Below are 10,085 nucleotides of genomic sequence, written 5' to 3'. Positions count from 1 at the left end.
CTCAAATCATCTGTGAAGGTGAGAAAATAACGATACCTGCCGCGAGCCTCAATATTCAGTGGTCCACATACATCAGTATGTATGATCTCCAATAAATCATTTGCTTGCTCCATAGTTCCGGAGAACGGCGTTTTAGTCATCTTGCCCATGAGGCACGGTTTGCAAGTACCAAGTGATTCATAATCAAGTGGTTCCAAAAGTCCATCACTATGGAGTCTCTTCATGCGCTTTACACCAATATGACCTAAACGGCAGTGCCACAAATAAGTTGCACTATCATTATCAACTCTGCATCTTTTGGCTTCAACATTATGAATATGTGTATCACTACTATCGAGATTCATCAAAAATAGACCACTCTTCAAGGGTGCATGACCATAAAAGATATTACTCATATAAATAGAACAACCATTATTCTCTGATTTAAATGAATAACCGTCTCGCATCAAACAAGATCCAGATATAATGTTCATGCTCAACGCTGACACCAAATAACAATTATTTAGGTCTAATACTAATCCTGAAGGTAGATGTAGAGGTAGCGTGCCGACGGCGATCACATCGACTTTCGAACCGTTTCACACGCGCATCGTCACCTCGTCCTTGGCCAGTGTTCGCTTAATCCGTAGTCCCTGTTTTGAGTTGCAAATATTAGCAACAAAACCAGTATCAAATACCCAGGTGCTACTGCGAGCTCTGGTAAGGTACACATCAATAACATGTATATCACATATACCTTTGTTCACCTTGCCATCCTTCTTATCCGCCAAATACTTGGGGCAGTTCCGCTTCCAGTGACCAGTTTGCTTGTAGTAGAAGCACTCAGTCTCAGGCTTAGGTCCAGACTTGGGTTTCTTCTCTTGACCAGCAACTTGCTTGTTGTTCTTCTTGAAGTTCCCCTTCTTCTTCCCTTTGCCCTTTTTCTTGAAACTGGTGGTCTTATTGACCATCAACACTTGATGCCCCTTCTTGATTTCTACCTCCGCAGCCTTTAGCATTGCGAAGAGCTCGGGAATCGTTTTATCCATCCCTTGCATGTTATAGTTCATCACGAAGCTTTTGTAGCTTGCTGGCAGTGATTGAAGAATTCTGTCAATGACGCTATCATCCGGAAGATTAACTCCCAGTTGAATCAAGTGATTGAAGTACCCAGACATCTTGAGTATATGCTCACTGACAGAACTATTCTCCTCCATCTTGCAGCTATAGAACTTATTGGAGACTTCATATCTCTCAATCCGGGCATTCTTTTGAAATATTAACTTCAACTCCTGGAACATCTCATATGCTCCATGATGTTCAAAACATCCTTGAAGTCCCGGTTGTAAGCCGTAAATCAAGGCACACTGAACTATCGAGTAGTCATCAGCTTTGCTCTGCCAGACGTTCATAACATCTGGTGTTGCTCTTGCAGCATGTTTGGCACCTAGCGGTGCTTCTAGGACGTAATTCTTCTGTGCAGCAGTGAGGATAATCCTCAAGTTACGAACCCAGTCCGTGTAATTTTTGCTACCATCATCTTTCAACTTTGCTTTCTCAAGGAATGCATTAAAATTCAACAGAACAATAGCACGGGCCATCTATCTACAATCAACATAGACAAGCAAGATACTATCAGGTACTAAGTTCATGATAAATTTAAGTTCAATTAATCATATTACTTAAGAACTCCCACTTAGATAGACATCTCTCTAGTCCTCTAAGTGATCACGTGATCCATATCAACTAAACCATAACCGATCATCACGTAAAATGGAGTAGCTTTCAATGGTGAACATCACTATGTTGATCATATCTACTATATGATTCACGCTCGACCTTTCGGTCTCAGTGTTCCAAGGCCATATCTGCATATTCTAGGCTCGTCAAGTTTAACCTGAGTATTCTGCGTGTGCAAAACTAGCTTGCACCCGTTGTAGATGGACGTAGAGCTTATCACACCCGATCATCATGTGGTGTCTGGGCACGATGAACTTTGGCAACGGTGCATACTCAGGGAGAACACTTTTATCTTGAAATTTAGTGAGAGATCATCTTATAATGCTACCGTCAATCGAAGCAAGATAAGATGCATAAAAGATAAACATCACATGCAATCAATATAAGTGATATGGTATGGCCATCATCATCTTGTGCTTGTGATCTCCATCTCTGAAGCACCGTCATGATCACCATTGTCACCGGCGCGACACCTTGATCTCCATCGTAGTATCGTTGTCGTCTCGCTAATCTTATGCTTCTACGACTATCGCTCCCGCTTAGTGATAAAGTAAAGCATTACAGGGCGATTGCATTGCATACAACAAAGTGATAACCATATGGTTCCTGCCAGTTGCCGATAACTCGGTTACAAAACATGAGTATCTCATACAATAAAATTTAGCATCATGCTTTGACCATATCACATGACAACATGCCCTGCAAAAACAAGTTAGACGTCCTACTTTGTTGTTGCAAGTTTTACGTTGCTGCTACGGGCTGAGCAAGAACCGTTCTTACCTACCCATAAAAACCACAACGATAGTTTGTCAAGTTGGTGCTATTTTAACCTTCGCAAGGATCGGGCGTAGCCACACTCGGTTCAACTAAAGTTGGAGAAACTGACACCCGCCAGCCACCTTTGTGCAAAGCACGTCGGTAGAACCAGTCTCGCGTAAGCGTACGCGTAATGTCGGTCCGGGCCGCTTCATCCAACAATACCGCCGAACCAAAGTATGACATGCTGGTAAGCAGTATGACTTATATTGCCCACAACTCACTTGTGTTCTACTCGTGCATATGACATCTACACATAAAACCTGGCTCTGATACCACTGTTGGGGAACGTAGTAATTTCAAAAAAATTCCTACGCACACGCAAGATCATGGTGATGCATAGCAACGAGAGGGGAGAGTGTTGTCCACGTACCCTCGTTGACCGAAAGTGGAAGCGTTAGCACAACGCGGTTGATGTAGTCGTACGTCTTCATGATCCGACTGATCAAGTACCGAACGCACGACACCTCCGAGTTCAGCACACGTTCAGCCCGATGATGTCCCTCGAACTCCGATCCAGCCGAGTGTTGAGGGAGAGTTTCGTCAGCACGACGGCGTGGTGACGATGATGATGTTCTACCGACGCAGGGCTTCGCCTAAGCACCGCTATAGTATTATTGAGGTGGACTATGGTGGAGGGGGGCACCGCACACGACTAAAAGATCAAATCAATTGTTGTGTCTTTGGGGTGCCCCCTGCCACCGTATATAAAGGAGAAAGGGGGGTAGGTGCGGCCGGCCAGGAGGAGGCGCGCCAGGAGGAGTCCTACTCCCATCGGGAGTAGGACTCCCTCCCTTCCTTGTTGGATTTGGAGAAGGGGGGAAAGAGGAGGGAGAGAGGAAGGAAAGGGGGGCGCCGCCCCCTCTCCTTGTCCTATTCGGACTAGAGGGGGAGCGCGCGGCCCTGCCCTAGCCGCCTCTCCTCTTCTCCACTAAGGCCCACTATGGCCCATTAAGCCCCTGGGGGGTTCCAGTAACCCCTCGGTACTCCGGTAAAATCCCGATTTCACCCGGAACATTTCCGATATCCAAATATAGGCTTCCAATATATCAGTATTCATGTCTCGATCATTTCGAGACTCCTCGTCATGTCCGTGATCACATTCGGGACTCCGAACAACCTTCGGTACATCAAAAGTCATAAACTCATAATATAACCGTCATCGAAACTTTAAGCGTGCGGACCCTACGGGTTCGAGAACTATGTAGACATGACCGAGACACGTCTCCGGTCAATAAGCAATAGCGGAACCTGGATGCTCATATTGGCTCCCACATATTCTATGAAGATCTTTATCGGTCAGACCGCATAACAACATACGTTGTTCCCTTTGCCATCGGTATGTTACTTGCCCGAGATTCGATCGTCGGTATCTCAATACCTAGTTCAATCTCGTTACCGGCAAGTCTCTTTACTTGTTCCGTAATACATCATACCGCAACTAACTCATTAGTTGCAATGCTTGCAAGGCTTAAGTGATGTGCATTACCGAGTGGGCCCAGAGATACCTCTCCGACAATCGGAGTGACAAATCCTAATCTCGAAATACGCCAACCCAACAAGTACCTTCGGAGACACCTGTAGAGCACCTTTATAATCACCCAGTTACGTTGTGACGTTTGGTAGCACACAAAGTGTTCCTCCGGTAAACGGGAGTTGCATAGTCTCATAGTCATAGGAACATGTATAAGTCATGAAGAAAGCAATAGCAACATACTAAACGATCGAGTGCTAAGCTAACGGAATGGGTCAAGTCAATCACATCATTCTCCTAATGATGTGATCCCGTTAATCAAATGACAACGCATGTCTATGGCTAGGAAACATAACCATCTTTGATCAACGAGCTAGTCAAGTAGAGACATACTAGTGACACTTTGTTTGTCTATGAATTCACACAAGTATTATGTTTCCGGTTAATACAATTCTAGCATGAATAATAAACATTTATCATGATATAAGGAAATAAATAATAACTTTATTATTGCCTCTAGGGCATATTTCTTTCACTAACCATACACCACAAGAAAATTTAAGAACAAACATATATAGATAGCATAATACATTACTAACCATGCCCACGCGGCGGCACGCCGCGCCCTATCGATGTATTGCAGTGAAATTTGTTGCGTGTAATAATGAAAAAGTTACAACATATTGCGTTGGTACTGTTGAGTTGCCTGTAACTTTTGAGTACAGCACAACTTACGATAAAAGATGTGTATATGTGATTATATAGTTATAATAAGGTAAGTGGTGTGCCAAGGCAGATTTGAACACTTAGATTTGTTACATTGCACAATTGATGTATTTTACAATGAAAGGCGTACACACTGCTATCTCTTCCCTTCCTAAATATATAGCGGTGCTTTTCCCCATCGGGTCTTGTGGACCCAGAGGAAAACCACTCTCCAAAGGTATATGCAGAAGCAGGACTAAGGCTTGAAGCATGACCAGTATTTGTACTTATAACCTTGAAGATCCATATGGACTTGTCACTCCCAAATAATGCGTTTGAGTTCAGCCGTTCTAATTGCCGTGTGGTGCCTATGCAATGACACATTGTAATATACAGAAGATAGTGGCGATAATGATATAATTTTAAGATAAAATGATGATAGGGATGATGTGCACACAGAGAAGCAAATAGCATGAGTAAAATGACTGATATAATAAACTAAACACTACCAGACTGGTTTTCATAATACACTCTCAAGCAAATAACACATATAATTTTGACATAGCTTCCTGGAACAATCACTTGCTTCTTCGGAGAATTCACTTTAGAAACTAAAGAGAGGGTACACTTAAAACATGGCCAAGTTATCAGAGTGGAAGTGCATAACTATTGAGTAATCTATGTGGACACACTGAAACTAATCATAAAATTAGATTTTTGAAGTAGATGTGACTTGTCTGGCATTTGTTAGTCCATGAGGATTAAGATTCTGGTTTCGTGGTTGGGAGGGTGTGCTCGAAATATGAGACTTCAAGGGGGTATGTGGACTTCCTTCAAGAGGCATGGGAGAGTTGCACATGAGAACGACGTGTGCCTTCCTCTTTCATGAGAAAGGAGACGGACATTGACGGTGGCAGATTCACAGGTGGTCGTTTGGCTGTTTCGCTGGGTCGACTGCGTGGTAAGTGAAGGATAAGTGAGCCTTTTCATTTATCGTCCTATTCTTTTTGTATTTAGAACTAGGAAAATAAAAGAGAAAAATAAATGGATGGCTAGAGAGTGAATAAAAGTGTGTGACATTTATGTAGGTTTTATGATTCATACATATGCCCACCATCAATTTCGGAAAATTTGGAATTCAAATTCATTTGAATTTAATTCAAATGGTTTTGACCTAGAGGTATGAGAACCAAGTGTACAAAATTTGTAATAATTTTTGTGGAGGCTAGGAATGTGATAAGAAGGCCGTGTGTAAAGTTGTGTATCATTTGGAAGATTCAAATCACTTGCAAATTGTATTCGAATTGAAGCCATTGTTTCAAATAGTTGCTAGCCTTGAAAAATAAATCTAAAACTATGAATATTTTCATAATATCACATATTGCTTAAAAGATTAATGACATCGACTAAGACATGAAATGTAAAGTTATCTATTAAATAAAAAACAATGTAATGCTAAGGCTTGTTGCTCTTGGGCTGTTATACGCGCCGAGCCCGAGCTCACGTTGGGCCGAGGAACAGTCCAAGACCATTGCACAGATGTCCGCCTGGCAGCGGCGCAGGCTCAGTGGCCAGCTCCTCAAAGTGGGGTTGGCCGAGTCCGAGAGCGCCATCCATGCCTCGACGGTAAGGGCAAGACAGTCGCGGCGGAACGTCGCCGTTGGGATGACTCATCCGAGCGCTTGCGCCCAGCGATGAAGACAAAGGGACCAACATAGACAATGGTCCCCATAACATCATGAGTTTGCTACCAAATTACCGAAGAAGAAGAAGAAGAACAATATGCCATTAGAGATTTTTTGAAGCTAAACATCTATTTTCCTAAGGCTTGGCTCTCGTTGATATATTTTTAATAACACGTGCTCCCCCTAGTTCAATTTTTCTACCTCCGCCAGTACCTGCACCGAGCGGCGGAGGCGGCCGTACTACGTGAACACCGTGCGGCAGCCAATCAAGGCTTCCGGACCCTGCGCGCCCTTCCATCGTTGGATATGCCCTTATAAGAGCGCCTTCAATAGTTGCCCTATTTTTGGGGCATGAGGCATTTTTTGCCTAGTCACAAAAATTTTACAAGAAAATTTGTGGGCAACCCTATAATGCATCACGAACTACTGCAAAAATGCAACACTTCGGCTGCTACCGCAAAATCACGCGGCTCCAACCCGACGCCCGTGCGTGATCGTTTCGCTCCCACCAACAACCGAATCTCAACCATCTGTTGCTCCGTCTCCACCACCCGACTCCATCCTTACCCGCGGCTCCAGTTTCGCTTCCGCTCTCGACGGTCGCGCTACAATTTCTGCCAACCGCCGCTGCTCCATCGCCCGTAATGGCCGTAGAAGCCCGGTCGTGTCCCTTCGAGGTAGGCTAGTGGCCACGCGGAGCATCGTAGTGAAAGAAATATGCCCTAGAGGCAATAATAAAGTTGTTATTTATATGTCCTTATATCATGATAAATGTTTATTATTCATGCTAGAATTGTATTAACCGGAAACTTAGTACATGTGTGAATACATAGACAAACAGAGTGTCACTAGTATGCCTCTACTTGACTAGCTCGTTAATCAAAGATTGTTAAGTTTCCTAACCATAGACATGAGTTGTCATTTGATAAACGAGATCACATCATTGGAGAATGATGTGATTGACATGACCCATCCGTTAGCTTAGCACTTTGATCGTTTAGTTTATTGCTATTGCTTTCTTCATAACTTATACATGTTCCTATGACTATGAGATTATGTAACTCCCGATTACCGGAGGAACACTTTGTGTGCTATCAAACGTCACAATGTAACTGAGTGATTATAAAGATGCTCTACAGGTGTCTCCAATGGTGTTTGTTGAGTTGGCATAGATCGGGATTAGGATTTGTCACTCCGATTGTTAGAGAGGTATCTCTAGGCCCTCTCGGTAATGCACATCACTATAAGCCTTGCAAGCAATGTGACTAATGAATTAGTTGCGGGATATACCCCGCGGTATGACCCGGCCAGATGTATAACCCGGCCGGACTTGGCGACTCACTAATGACCCGCTCTGACTTGACGACTCACTAAGTGACCCGCCCGAGCCTGACGACTTATGGGTGACCTGGCAAGCGGATCAAAGGAGCGACAAGACCCGGGGGCCCAAGAGGCTCAAGGCCCAGAAGGCCGGCTATGTTATGGTAGGCCGGCTTAAGAGGAAAGGCGTGAGGAATATCTCCTTTACGAGGAAGCAAGACCCGGACTTGTAATCAACTTGTAAGAGAAGATAGACTAATCCTAGTCCTACTAGGACTCCACATGTAACCCACCCCTCTAACTTATATAAGGAGGGGCAGGGCTCCCCAAAGAGGAGAGGGAAGAAGAAAACAATCTCTAGGGTTAGACACAAAGAGCCGGCTTACCGGCGACTCTCTCATGAGTATAATGAGATCTAGCCACAAACAGCATGTAGGGTTATTACCGGATGATGTTTCCCGGGGCCCGAAGCTGTCTAAATCCTTGTCTTGCATGTTGCGTCTATCGATTCCGCTCAACCCCTTCAAGCTACCACATAGATGCGTTGGCCTCGCGACTAAGTCCTCACGCTAAGGACATCTGCCGTGATAATTCCACGACAGTTGGCGCCCACCGTGGGGCCTGCGCACGGTGGTGTTGAGTTTTTGGAGGGATCTCTTCAGGGATCGAGAAGCTTGCGATTTCGTTGGGAGGAAAAGCCGACAAGATCATTGTTTCTGGATCCAGCATGTGCAAGACTGAGATCAAAGAAATTAGGGTTGCATCTTATGCACCGCCGCAAGTCGCCATCTCGAGGCCTACAAGAATTTCTGCTGTAAGTTCCGAGATGTACAGTAGCCGTGTCCGACTGCTATTGTTTCTGAGATATACTGGATCAAGTTTCGAGCCGGCCGGTCGTGGCGCACTGGAAAACACGGGCTTCCTAGTAATATTTTCTGTGGCCTTGGACAGCCGGCTGGCGGCGATTGCTACGGTACTTATCCAAACGTAAACAGCATGCACTAGTGCCAAAATCTCAACCTGTGTCAGGGTCAATCACATGGTGTGCTAATACTACAGTACGAGAAAGAGAAAGAAAGCCAGGATTTCTGTGGATATACGAATCGAGGAGACAATCATCATCACATAAAAGGAAATATGACTATACACAGAAAGGAACTACGTTCTGAAGCAAGAAACCTAATTGGTCAAAACAATGATTGGTCAAAACTCTACGACTCGGAAAAAGGACTCGGCTGCAGTTCGCGGGTGCCTTTGAGCTACAGTCGGATCGTCCTGCCGTTGCCGTGGCTCGCCGCGTCACCGGCTTTCCGTCGCCGAGGAGCTGCCAGGCGAAACCCTCGCATTGAACCGCCGCCGTGCTTGCCTCCGCCTCTGTCATGTCCCGGCTCTGTCCGGTTTGCCGCGCCGTTTCCTCTGTCGTCAAGAGCTACCCCCTGACCACCTTCGACTCGGCCTCTTCTGCTGAGAGCCGCCGCCCGGTCTTGAACCATTGCCCAGTCGGCCTGATCGAGTCTCTGCTTGTTGACACGCCTCCTGCTGCTGTCACCATCGCGATCTGTTTCTTCGCCTGCTACTACTGCCGCCGTGAGACGAGCGCCTGATGTCCGAGCTGTGCCCTGAGTCGCCCCGGTCAAGCGGCCTAGTTGTCCGCCCCCGAGCCGCCACGCCTGATCCACTACATCGCCAACAGTTCCTATTCGACTCCGAGTCAGACGCCGCTTCCATCGCCTCGCGGTGACTCCTTTTTTCAGCCGCCCCCATTGCCGCTCGCCTAGTCCTGCGTTGGCCAGACCGCCTTACGGGTGTCCTCTGCTCTGGCCCCCACGGCCCTCAGGCCTGCGCCCCATTGCCACTCCGCTCCACGATGCTAACTCGCCGGCTGCTGTACCTATCATCGGATCCGCTCGTTCATGGGTTCCGATCCGCTACGCTGGATCTGCTTGCTGCGTTTAACCCGCCGTCGTCAGGGGAATGCCGGGTGAGCCGCCGTGATGTTCACTTCCGAGCCACCCGCTTGCGCTGACTTGAAACTGCGGTCTTTATCTAAAACCGCCTGCTATTGCTGCAAGACGAGCGCCTGTCATCCGAACCGCGCCCTGAGCCAGGCGGTCTCGCCATCCGCGCCCTAAGCCGCCGGACCTCAAACAACTACATCGCCGGCTTACCTTGCTGCCATGCCTTCGCCCTCGTCGCCGTTGTAACCAGGCCAAGTCGTGTCGAGCCGTCTCATCTTCAGCTCGCTTGCGGTCTGCTTCAGTGATGCTCCACCTTCGCCAAGTCATTTCCATGGCTGTTTTCAGAGCCGCCGTGACCAAGTCAAAGGTCAACAGTGGTGGAGATTGCAACGAACAGGTCTCCGAGCA

The sequence above is a fragment of the Triticum urartu genome, chromosome 6A, assembly GCF_056163025.1.
Source record: "Triticum urartu cultivar PI428250 chromosome 6A, HENAU_Tu73, whole genome shotgun sequence".
NCBI classification, from domain to species: domain Eukaryota; kingdom Viridiplantae; phylum Streptophyta; class Magnoliopsida; order Poales; family Poaceae; genus Triticum; species Triticum urartu.
Note: the sequence above shows the minus strand (reverse complement) of the source record.